Source organism: Palaemon carinicauda, chromosome 1 (assembly GCF_036898095.1).
Source record: "Palaemon carinicauda isolate YSFRI2023 chromosome 1, ASM3689809v2, whole genome shotgun sequence".
Lineage (NCBI taxonomy): Eukaryota > Metazoa > Arthropoda > Malacostraca > Decapoda > Palaemonidae > Palaemon > Palaemon carinicauda.
The window spans coordinates 238834-251333 of record NC_090725.1 but is presented as its reverse complement, the minus strand read 5'-3'; the positions used below and the strand labels follow the sequence as shown (position 1 = coordinate 251333).

At 45.7% G+C, this 12500-nt stretch overlaps 1 protein-coding gene and 1 long non-coding RNA gene across 2 annotated transcripts in view; both read right to left on the bottom strand.

Moving 5' to 3' along the window:
- The window catches only part of BBS9 (Bardet-Biedl syndrome 9), a 196429-nt gene extending 189982 nt beyond the window's left edge, over window positions 1-6447 (bottom strand). The window contains exon 1 of the mRNA XM_068379472.1: window positions 6349-6447. The gene's annotated coding sequence lies outside the window, so the exon portion shown is untranslated. The remainder of the gene's footprint in view (window positions 1-6348) is intronic.
- Window positions 1-12500, bottom strand: part of LOC137641336 (uncharacterized) — a 386962-nt gene that overhangs the window by 288583 nt on the left and 85879 nt on the right. The gene's annotated exons all lie outside the window — the stretch shown is intronic.

Here is a 12500-nt window from a genome sequence, read left to right as displayed (position 1 = left end):
GCAATGTGGTTGTCTGAGTAGCTCGTGACGTGGAGGGAGTTCTCTTGGGGGTTCCGTTAGGAGCCGCAGAAGATCTGGGAACCATTCCGCATGATGCCATAGCGGAGCTATGAGAGTCATGGAAAGGTTGACCGATAGATTGGTCTTGTTGAGCACCCTTCTCATCAGACAAAAAGGTGGGAAGGCGTAAACGTCCATGTTGTCCCACCTGTGTTGAAAGGCATCCTGCCAGAAAGCCTTGGGGTCCGGGACTGGAGAGCAGTAAAGGGGCAGCCTGAAATTCAAGGCTGTCGCAAACAGATCTACAGTCGGAGAGCCCCACAAAGTCAGGACTTTGTTGGCTATCTGAGGGTCCAAGGACCACTCGGTACTCACTATCTGCGTCGCCCTGCTGAGGCTGTCGGCGAGGACATTCCTCTTGCCAGGAATGAAGCGAGCTGTTAGTGAGATCGAGCGGGTCTCGGACCATCTCAGAATCTCTACTGCAAGATGGGATAGCTGTTGCGAGAAAGTACCTCCCTGCTTGTTGATATAAGCCACTACCGTGGTGTTGTCGCTCATCACCACCACGGAGTGGCCCGCCAGGGTTTGTTGGAACTGTTGAAGAGCCAGAAAAACGGCCTTCAATTCTAGCAAGTTGATGTGGAGGCACCTTTCCGATTCTGACCAAAGGCCTGAGGCCCTTTGGTTCAGAATGTGGGCCCCCCACCCTAGATTTGACGCGTCCGTAAACAGAGTCAAATCTGGGGGGAGGACGAGGAGATCTGCTCCCTTCCGTAGGTTCTCGTCGTCCAGCCACCATCGAAGGTCCGTCCATTCCGAAGGTCCTATGGGAACTAGGAAGTCCGGGGAATCGTTTCCCTGATTCCATCGCGACTTCAGCCGCCACTGAAGGGATCTCATCCTGAGGCGGCCGTTTGGAACAAGACGGACCAAAGATGATAGATGGCCTAAGAGACGTAACCACAGTTGGGCCGGAAGCTCTTCTCGTCTGAGGAAAGGTTCTGCTACCTTCCTCAGCCTTGCTATCCTTTCGTCTGATGGAAAGGCTTTGTGGAGAATCGTGTCTAGTTTCATGCCTAGATATACCAGTTTCTTCGTAGGGCGCAGAGAGGACTTCTCGAGATTTACCAAGATCCCTAGATCTTGGCAAACTTCCAGAAGCCTGTCCCGGTGACGCAGAAGGGTCGACTCCGAGTCTGCCAGGATCAGCCAGTCGTCCAGATAACGAAGGAGACGGATGCCGTTCCTGTGAGCCCACGACGAGATCAGAGTGACCTTGGTGAACACCTGGGGTGCTGTGGAGAGACCGAAACACAGCACCTTGAACTGGTAGGTCTTGCCGTCTAGGCCGAATCTTAAGTACTTCCTGGAAGACGGATGGATGGGGATCTGGAAGTACGCGTCCTTCAAATCCAGAGTGCACATAAAGTCTTGTGGTCTCACTGCAAGTCTGACCGTGTCCGCTGTCTCCATACTGAACCGAGTCTGTATGACAAACTTGTTCAGTGCTGAGAGGTCGATGACCGGTCTCCAGCCTCCAGACGCCTTCTTTACAAGAAAGAGTCGACTGAAGAAGCCTGGGGAGCTGTCGTCGACCTCTTGGAGAGCATCCTTCTTGAGCATGGTCTCGACTTCTGCCCGGAGGGCCATCCCCTTTGCCGATCCCAAGGCATAGGAGTTCAACGACACTGGATTCGCTGTCAGGGGAGGTAGAGATGTTGTGAACGGGACGCGATACCCTTGGCCGATCACAGAGACCGTCCAAGGGTCGGCCCCGAGTTGCTGCCACCTCTGCACGCAACTTCTTAGGCATCCCCCCACAGGTGGACACGCGGGGGGATTGCCACTCCTAGTGTTTGCGACCTTTGCCGCTTCCTCTAGGAGTTCTACCTCCCTTAGAGGACTTGCCGCGTCTCTTGTCTTTCGGCTGAAAGGACCGCGGCTTAGACACGCTTGCCTTAGCTGCCGGAGCCTGCTTAGGTGTTCTGCGAGGCTGCTGTTGACGTTGTTGTGGAGGGGCTGGAGGTTTATAGGGCCGAGATGTCAGGGCCCTTTGGAGGAGAGAGTCCTGGTTCGACCTCCTCCACCTCTCAGCCGACTGCTCCATGTCACGAGGCTCCAGTAACTCCCCTCCAAAAATAGAGGAGTGTCTGAGCCTGTTGACGTCTGCGGTGGGGACCTTCGGATGGAACCTCTCGGATACTGAATCGCGTCTTTTGAGGATCAAGTTAGCCCATAGGTTAGTGACCTGGTGAGCTAGAAACTCAATAGAGCGAGTGCCCGAGAGGAGGAAGGTCTCCAAGGCCTTCCTATTGCTCTCCTTGGACAGATCCTCAGATCGCAATAGGATGCCCAAAGACCCAAGCCAGAGATCAAGCCACGAAGTTGCCTGCATGGCACTCTTAGCGACTTTCTCCAGGTTTTGGGTCTCTGACGCCGCAAACGTCACCTGTCGGGTCGAGAGCTTCTCGAAAGAAGTTCCCTTAGCTAGTTCCTCCACAGAATGATGGAGTGGAAGAGACATGCAAGACTCCCCGTCGATCTCGAAATACCTCCTCTGTTGGACTAGAGGAGGAGGGAGGAGTCTAAACCCGGCAGTAGAACGTCCTGAGGAGGCCAGACCGGAGAGCTGAGCTTTGACTTTGTCCCTGGCGCCTTTCACCCCTTTAGACCAGGGCAAAGCTGCACTAGTCTTGGGGGGCTTCTGGACACCAAAGACCTCGTCAAGCACGGTGTCTTTCCCCTCACGAGGGGCTATCTCCGGGTCCTTGATTTTGTTGAGCTCCCTCATCAAACCAAGGACCTGCCAGAACGCGTGTTCTGACTCGCTGTGTTCTCCTTTTGGTGGACTGGCAGCTAAGTCTCCCATCCCCAAGAGGTCTTCTTGGGGAGAAACGTGGACGTCCTCCCTAGGAATTGCTGGTTCTTGACGAATCTTCGACGAAGATTTCGGAACAGTCTTGGTGTCCTTCGATTCCCTCCTGGAAGGAAAATAGGACTCCAACACCGACACCCGAGGAGGAACCTCTTCCCGTGCGACCTCTCCCCTATCCGGAGAAAATTCCCCCCTTGGTGCCAAGGAAGAATTCTCCGAGTCAGAGGAGTCCCCCGAGGACGAGATAAACTCATCTACAGGAGGGGGTGGAGCTGCAGAGGTTGGAGAAGGTGAAGGGGTCCGCCTGACGGGGTTCCTGGAGACCAGCTTTTCCTGGGGAGGAGTTACCACGAAGCCCACTCCTTTCCTTTTCTTCAACGGTGGAGAACCCATCCCAGGGTCCCGCCTCTGATCAGTGCTGGAAGGCTTGATAGCCTGGACCACAGCCTTGATCATGTGGCGGAACCAAGGTAGACGGGTAACTGACGCTGTGTCAGCAATCCCCGCTGGAGAAAAGGGGATCTCGCGACCCTTAGGAGTGGTCACCACGAGGCCTTCCTGAAAAGAAAAAGACTGCCTAGACCTCTCTGCTGATTTTCCTTGTTCTGCCGTTATCCTCCTCTTGTGCGGAGGTGAATCCTGGGAACGCCTCCCAGGAGGAGCATCCTGCCGAGGATCCTTGCGGTCCGAATGACCCACCGTAGGTGAGCGACCTGTAGGCGAGCGTTCACGCGAAGGGGAAAGGTGGTCATAGGGCCGCGAGTGATGGCGCGCATGCGCAGGTGCATGCATGTAGGAGCACGCAGGTGAATGGCGCGCAGGAGAATGGCGCGCAGGAGGGTATGCACGAGATCGATCAGGAGAGCGTGCATATGAATGCGCAGGAGAAAACTCCACAGAAGGAGCTGGCGAGCGACCGCGCGACCTCTTGGGGGAGCGCTGGTGATGGTGGGAGGGAGAAAGATGTCTCCTAGAAGACTTAGTCTCCCTCAACTGGTGGCGCGCAGATCTGTCGGCGATCGGGGCGCATGTAGGAGAGGCCCCTTCTTTACCGCCCGCAGGACCCACAGCGTGTTGGCGTGAAGGGCGAGCTGAAGGAGATCGTGGGCGTGAGTGCGCCAAACTTAAGAGGCGCTCAGAAATCGAAGGGCGCACAGGGGCAACTGGAAGCGCAAGAATCGACGTGCGAGACAAGGGCGAACCCTTGCGAACGTCTGAGTCCGAAGATCTAGAGGGCGCTGGCGAGCGTGGGCGCACAGGGCGTGCAACAGGCACAGGCACTAGTGAGTGCTTGCGCGCGCGCACAGGCGAGTGATGGTGAGCAGCGCGCCCATCAGGAAGTTGTTGCTTCTCAGGGTGAGGGTGCCCTAAGGAGAGCTGGCGAGCAGTGGAGCTCTGGCGAGAAGGAGATCGCTGGCGCGTTGGAAGTCGTTGCCCCTTCTCTGGATGTCCAGGAGAGAGCTGGCGCGCGAGAGAGCGCTGGTGCGCAGGAGATCGCTGGAGCGTTGGGGAGCGCTGGTTCTTCACAGGCTGAAGAGCGCGCCCAGAAAGGCGCTGGCGAGAAGGAGATCGCTGGCGCGTTGGTGAGCATTGACCATCCTCAAGATGAAGAGCTCGCCCAGGGGCGTGCTGGCGAGCAGGAGAGCGCCGGCGCACAGGAGATCGCTGGCGCGTTGGAGAGCGCTGGCGCACAGGAGATCGCTGGCGCGTTGGAGAGTGCTGGCGCACAGGAGATCGCTGGCGCGTTGGAGAGCGCTGGCGCACAGGAGATCGCTGGCGAACAGGTGATGGTTGAAGAGACGAAGATCTGCGCTCAACTGCACGCAAGCGCGCAGGTGCGCGCACAATGGCCAGGGACTTAACCCCAGAGTCCTTTTCCCCCGAAGGAGACGGTGCCTGTAGGATTACAGGTGACGGCAGCACTGAAGACTTGGCAGGAGAAGGGGATCGTGAACGATCCGCAGAGAGGTCAAGAGATGTTGCAGGTATGACCTTCTCCTGACGAGGAAGTTCCTCCGCAGGTGGAGGAGAAGGAGACCCAAAGAGGCGCCTCTTCACCCCTTGATAGGGAGAAGGGAGCCCCCTCTCTCGCAGAGGCCTACGGGCCTTACGACGAATGCGACCCCTGGGTAAGGAGTCAGGGTCATCGGTCCTTCGAAGAGGGGTCTCTGAAAGCGCGCTACCCCGAGGGGGAGACGAGCTCGCAGGAGAGACCGGAGGCCCCACCCTTCCCTCCGAAGGCTGTGCGGAAGGGAGAGATGGGACTTCAGCAACATCCGAGGCAGCAGGATCAAGGGTTAGACTTGCCACGTCAGAAGGGGCAGACAACACAGTATCGACAATGTCCGAAGGAAAAACCTCCGGCATTACCGGTGACTGTTTGACTGCAGCCCCCAGCTGCAACAAGTCAAACAGGCCTTCCTTGGAAGGAGTGCCCTTAAGCCCCAAGGAAGCCCAAAGCTGAAACAAACCATGATTAGAAACAGTGCAGTCGAATTCATCAAAATATAATAAATCCTCCCCCGGGGGAGGAGAGGGAACAACCTCGCTAAGGGAGGCCACGCCCTCTCCACCACCACGAGGTTGGCAAAAACCACTAGGACCTGCAATCTCACTCGGCGGTTTCACAGGTGAAGCCGGACGAGGGAGACCTTCGGAGGAGGTTCGGGCGGCGCAAGGAGAAACCCTAGAGACCTCCTTCTTCAAAGTCACCTTCGAAGGAGATCGGTCTCTCTTGGGCTTCTTCTTGCGTCTACGGCCGAACTTCTCCCACTGGGAGGCAGGCCACTCCCTGCACTCACTGCACACATTCTCCCTGTCACACCGTTGACCTCGGCAAAGGGGGCAAAGGGCGTGAGGGTCCGTCTCCAAAGAGGACATAAACGTCCCACATGAACGCTTAGGAACTCCAGGGCAAGTACGCATCGTAGAGTCGAGGCCAACTTCACACACACTAGATAAAGAGAAAGCAGAATTTAAAGGCTGTCAAGCGAGGGTGAGAGCAGAGACGTCTGATCATCACCCGAGCCAAAAGTGAATTGAGCTATTCACAGTGTGTGAGGGGGGAAGGGGTAGCTAGCTACCCCTTCCCTACCCCCTGCTAATTAGCAAGGGGGTAGTTAACCCTCGTTTAACTTTAATGGCTCGTCATTCAGCTCCGCCAAATGTTACCCCATGGAAATAGCAATGGTTTGTATTGGGTTACGGAACAACTACTATTTAACTATAGAAAAGGGTCCGTTCTCATCGAAAATGAAACTCGTTCCTGTCGGAAATGAATAGTTCCAGAAATATATATATACAGTATATCTATATCCACCGATAATGGGGACCCCCACTGGAAATGGTTCAGCATTTTAAGCTACAAGCTGGCAAATTATCCTAAAGTAGAGTGACTCAAGCTAAACATGATACAGTTCTAAAGAGAGATTTCCGTTACTAATTAATAACCAAAACTGAAAAACAATTACCTCTACGTTACGTGGACAAGGGTACAAATAGTGAACTGTCAAGTCTGATGGCACCGAAACATGAGTCGTAACACTAACACAGCCGCTGCTAAGCAACCCAGCTGATTATTGTAAACAAATATTCATAGATATGAGAATTATATAGAGTACGTTGATCTGAATACGTCATCCTCCATTGATTCTCTATGCGTATTCATAGTGCATATTATTATTATTATTATTATTATTATTATTATTATTATTATTATTATTATTATTATTATTATTATTATTACTTACTTATTTACTTACTTACTCACTTACTTACTAAGCTACAACCCTAATTGGAAAAGTAAGATGTTATAAGCCCATGGGCCCCAGCAGGGAAAATAGCCCAATGAGGAAACAAAATCAGGAAATGAATAAACTATAAGAGAAGTAATTAGCAATCAAAATGTGATATTTTCAAAACAGTAACAACATTAAAATAAATCTTTCATATGTTAACTATTAAAACTTCATAAAACAAGAGAAAGAGAAATAACATAGAATAGTGTGCCCTAGTGTACTCTCAAGCAAGAGAACTTTACCCAAGGACCATGGTGCAGAGGTTATGTCACTACCAAAGACTAGAGAACAATGGTTTGAATCTGGAGAGTCCTTCTAGAAGAGCTGCTTACCATAGCTAAAGAGTCTCTTCTACTTACCAAGAGGAAAGTAGTAGCAACTGATCAATTATAATGCAGTAGTTAACCCTTGAGCGAAGAAGAACTGTTTGGTAATCTCAGTGTCGTCAGGTGTATGAGGACAGAGGAGAATATTTAAAACAAAAAATATGTCAGACTATTCAGTGTATGTGTAGGTAAACGGAAATGAGATGTAATCAGAGAAAAGGGTCCAGTGTAGTACTGTCTGGCCAATCAAAGGACCCGTATATATATATATATATATATATATATATATATATATATATATATATATATATATATATATATATATATATATATATATATACATTCCGACTTTGGAATACATGAAAATAAACTTTACACCTAAAAAAAAAACACGGTGTTTATTGTAATAGTTTGTGTGAAGAATATTTCTTTAGCTTTTTTTATGTATGTGGGTTTAGCTGCGTGTGTTGTATTATAGTTACCCCTTATATTTCTTTAATTTCGTTTTCTTACTTTTAATTTCGTCTATGAAACTCGGGGAGACTACGGTAGAGTTACCTTTGGTCCATACGCCTCTTCTTTGTAGCGTCACGGTGGTAGAAACATGGGACAAAAGACGCTGATTCTTTCTTTAAGCTACGTGTTTCCAGATGGAATTCTTGAACAATATTTGATTATAATCTAATTATTGATAGCTTATAAGTATTTTATTTTATCTCTCAGTTAGCAACTCAGGTCTAATTCATTTAGGACATGCATTGTCTACTGCACCAGCCCTTGCAAAATATTATTTTAATTAATTAATCTTTTGTATACCAGATAGATAGAATGAATCTTTTATATGTTCTCCATGAATTGAAAGGTTGCTCTTTGTATTATAAATAAAAAAAAAACCCTGCCTAAACCTCTGTACCGTACGTGTTGCATACTCGCTCGTACACTATAATTGTTTTGATTGTTATTTTATCACTCATTTTCCATGCTCTTAATAAACAAACCTGTATAAACTTGATAGTCCATGCCTTAGTTTGAATTTCTGTGACGTTCTTGCTCGCAAGTCCTAGTATTTAAGCTCGATGTCCGTTTCTTAAAGTTTAGTTGCATTCATCTCGAATCTCAGTTATCACCTAACGGGTGCCTTGCACATTGATGATCCCAGAGTGACTCGAACACCCAGCCTTCTGATATGGAGTCAGAGAGAGAGAGAGAGAGAGAGAGAGAGAGAGAGAGAGAGAGAGAGAGAGCGTAAGGCCTAAGAGTCCCTATCTAGCACCTCACCATTTATAGCTTACGCAAAACAGTGCTCACCTGTCTGGAAGAGGAACCCAGGTGAAGCCCTTTGACCCAGCACCAAGAAATCTGCCTATTCGCTAGAGAGCCTATCTAGTGCATAGTTGCTCAACTCTCACCTGACGTGACGATATTGAATCCTGGTCCATCCCTGGAGCTTTTTCCCCAGAAACTAAATGATTGTCCCACAGAAGATGAACGAGGAGGAAAGGTCACTTGGAACCTGAACCAGTAACCATGAGTAGCCAAGCCAGCAAGGGGCATTTATAGGGGTGAGCCGGCCAGTTGAAAATCGCTATATCTACGGCATTACCATGATCCAAAAAAGGGCTCTTTAATTACTGAACATTCAAGTGAGTGTAAGTAAACGTGTAGCCACATAATTCCCCTTTTAGACTAATCTCATTTTACATCATATAGTTTAATACTGGCTTTACATATCCTGGCTGCATGTGTGGGATTAATTGTACCTGCTAATATTTACATATATTTTTCTTTAAAGAGTATTTAAGTCTCAGTTCAATGACCAAGTGTCTAAACCTCGCGACGTACCATAACTTGGTTATGAAACTTAGACCTCGGGTCTTAGTTTAGGGATACAATTGAGTATCTTTCCCCTTATTCATTTTGCTGAGTATTTCATAGTTATCCAATTTTTGTGTTAATTATGTTTGATTTTATTTGCTTTTTTCCTCATGTTAAGATGTCCATTTCCTTGTGTATCCTTGTGTAATAAAGAAATTAGATTAGGTTATACCCATTCTTATACGTCAATTGTAGCTCCTTGGTCCCACCTTAGAAGTCTGAGTCTAGGACAATTAACCCCCCCCCCCCCCAGGACAATTACCCCCAATGACAGCTAACCCCCTGGATTCAACAATAGACGTTGAAAGTTGATATGAATAGAAAAAAAATATCTAATCATAATTTTATAAAATCTTATGGTGATAAATCAGTGTAAATCATGTACTAATATCACAACATTAAGCACCCCGTTCTAAGGTATAACTGTTAGGTAAAAGAAAATTTAAAAAAATTTAAGATTATATTTTAATAGAAGTAATCAAGAAAAAAACTATTAAAAAGGTTTGATATTCTATCTAAAATTATAAATTGCAAGCAATTCTACACAAGTATTTTAAAGCATCTTGATTTTTATGATAGTTAGCGACTGATATAACTTGCTTTGGAACATTTTGAGATTTTCCTTAATGACTCTTTATCAAAACCGGCTGTACACTGAGCCAGCTTTATTTGTTGAAAAGCTTATTCTCGCTTTATTAGAGTTAGAACTTTCCAAATGTTAGGGTGACAGCAACCAACATTTGCTGAAAAGCTCCTATGCTACCCTTCCACAACATTGTTCGTTCTAGGAAGTTCCTCAGAGGCCCTGCCATACATATTTCATAAATCATGGTCAAACATAGGTTAATGTTGTCCAATATATGTATCTCCGAAATAATTTTGTAATAGATAAACTTAAAAGACAATATCGTTACCCTCAAAAAACTAACTGCCTAAGTCATTTTCTTCACTTGCTGGGAAATAAAAAAAACCTTCTCATTTCCTAATTCTTTATATTATTGTATTGAGCTTAAATTAACAAATTCTAATTCACAAATTCTTCTGTTAAGAATTTGTGAATCGAAACTCAAGACAATGATATAAAGAATTAGGAAATGAGAGGGTTCGTTTTTTATTTCCTAACAAGTGGGGAAAATGACTTAGGCAGTTAGTTTATGAGGGTGACGATATGTCATTTTTTCCGAATATGTCTTTTATAAAGAATTTGATAATGTTCCACTTTATGATTATGTATTTGTGTATGTCTATATGATTTTTTGATGGATAGATATTCATTTTGGTAATTGGTTTGTTCAAAGCTTACTTTGCCTGAGAATTTTTCAATATCTTGTGATGTATATTTTTCTGTTTGAAATTTTTTTTTTTTCCACATGTATATACTAACGTTTCCTTTTTGCAAACTTATGCCTGTAGTATAACTATGCCTGTAAAACTATACCAGAGATGTGAGAGCAAAACACATCCTATTTTTCATTGCTATTAAGGGGAACCTAAGTAAAAAAAAAAAAAAAAAGTTGATACGATAATTCTTTCAAAGTATTTTTGTTCAGACAGAGATATGAAGATAAGGGGTTAATGCCCGATGATCCCATGGGAAGTGTTATGTGTGGTGCTCTCTCAGCTGACCTAAGATGCGGACGAAGCATTAGTAGGTCCATTACCTCTCCTTGTACTGGTCCAAGGGTGGTGTGATTGAGGGGGGGGGGACGTAGAACATGGCACCTCGCTGCCGTAGATTGCGCTGAATTCACACCGGATGAGAATCTACATTTGATGAATCTATAGTCCATTTCTTTTAGCGAGTCATATTTGCACCGACTCACAGCGGTGCCCTTTTAGCTCGGAAGAGTTTCCTGATCGCTAATTGGTTGGACGAGATAATTCTAACCAATCAGCGACCAGGAAACTTTTCCGAGCTAAAAGGGCACCGTTGCGAGTCGGTGCAAATCTGCATCGATAAAAGAAATGGACTATACATGCGTTGAAACCGCTTTCAGACACCTGGGGTATTGCGAGAAAGTACGTTGCACTAACGGCCGATGTGGAGCAATTGACTCCTAACTACCAACCCCCAACCCGTGATAAACAAAAGAACTGGAAAGGAAGGAAATTTGGGAGTGACACGGAAAAGCTCTTCTGCCGGAGATATCGTGTGTGTGGTAGGCCGCTGCAAAACAGTCATTAAGATCAAAAACTTATAACTTCTTGTAAATTGGGGCAGTATGACATTGAAATCATTGGTCTCAAACTAAACTGATAATAATTACTAAAAAGTCCTCCCCACCCCTTCATCATGCTCTTAATCAGCCATCATCATATTTTGATGTGAAAGTGTATATCTGGATATTTACTATGTAGAAATGATAATTGTCTGTAACAACCATTTTGCCTCGTTACTTTAGATAAATGTAAGAACCCTGTGGGAGACGTGACGTTCCATTTGATCCCCGTCATCTGTATAACATGGAGTCTCCCTTCTGCCAAGTTATAAATACCTTTGATTAAATCAAGTAAATATATGTTATTGTCCTGAGAAGGGGCAGGAGTCAGGACAATTATGACAAAAACCAGACCTGCTCTGTTATATAGTAAGTTATCACAGTTCATGGCTAAACCTACTCTTATTCCTTTAACCCTGGTAATGCATTTAGATAGCTGAAGGGTACCATTGATCAACGTTTGATTTTTTAGGATGATTATGGCTAATTGGATTTTTTTATGCCTATTGGGGTAATTCTGATGATCGCCGTAGCATTGTGATAATGTCAGTTGGTCTTAGCTGTTTCTTACTGTCAATGTTTGAGTATTTATATTGTTTTGTTCTTCCTATGTTAATATTTTATAGCATGATTTTCATAAGTTATGTGTTTGTGTTAACATGTGCATTTATGTTGATATTCATTGTTGTCTTTCTTTGTTACAGATATGGTAGTTTGCTAATGTGTTGAATAAAGCTTGGAAATTATCGCCAAATATTACTTTCATCACAAGCATCACATATGTTTTGGGGGGGTCTAAAAATAGTTATTTAATATGTTGGAAGAGTGAAGTGTCACAGAATGGTGTCTCATTTGCAAGTGAAGGTCAATATAGATGATGCGGCACAGGAAGCTAAGTTTTAGTTAAAATTGTTGAAGAGTTTATGAAGAGATATATCAACCAAACTTACTCTCTACTGTGATAACTATGGTGCTCTTGCACTTGCTAACAATTCTGTACGAATCAGATGTCCAAACATAAGGATATGAAATATCATTTCATATAATCATAAAAAAAAAAAATGGTGTTTTAAAGCTTGAGTATGAATACATCAAAACTGAACGTGTCTGATTTTTCATAACTCTGACCATCCTTTACATTCAGATCTCCCTGGACAATTCTATCCTGTTCGAAATACTAGGCAGGCAGTTCATTTTAATGGCCAGGCCTTCTCCATCATGAGGCTCAATACTACGCAGTACTCTAGAAGTTTTATTCCAGCTGTTACCAAGTTGTGGAATGATCTTCCTAATCGGGTGGTTGAATCAGTAGAACTGCAAAAGTTCAAAGTTGGAGCAAATGCTTTTTTTGTTGACGAGGCGGACATGAGTCTTTTTATAGTTTATTTATGACATATTTGTTTTT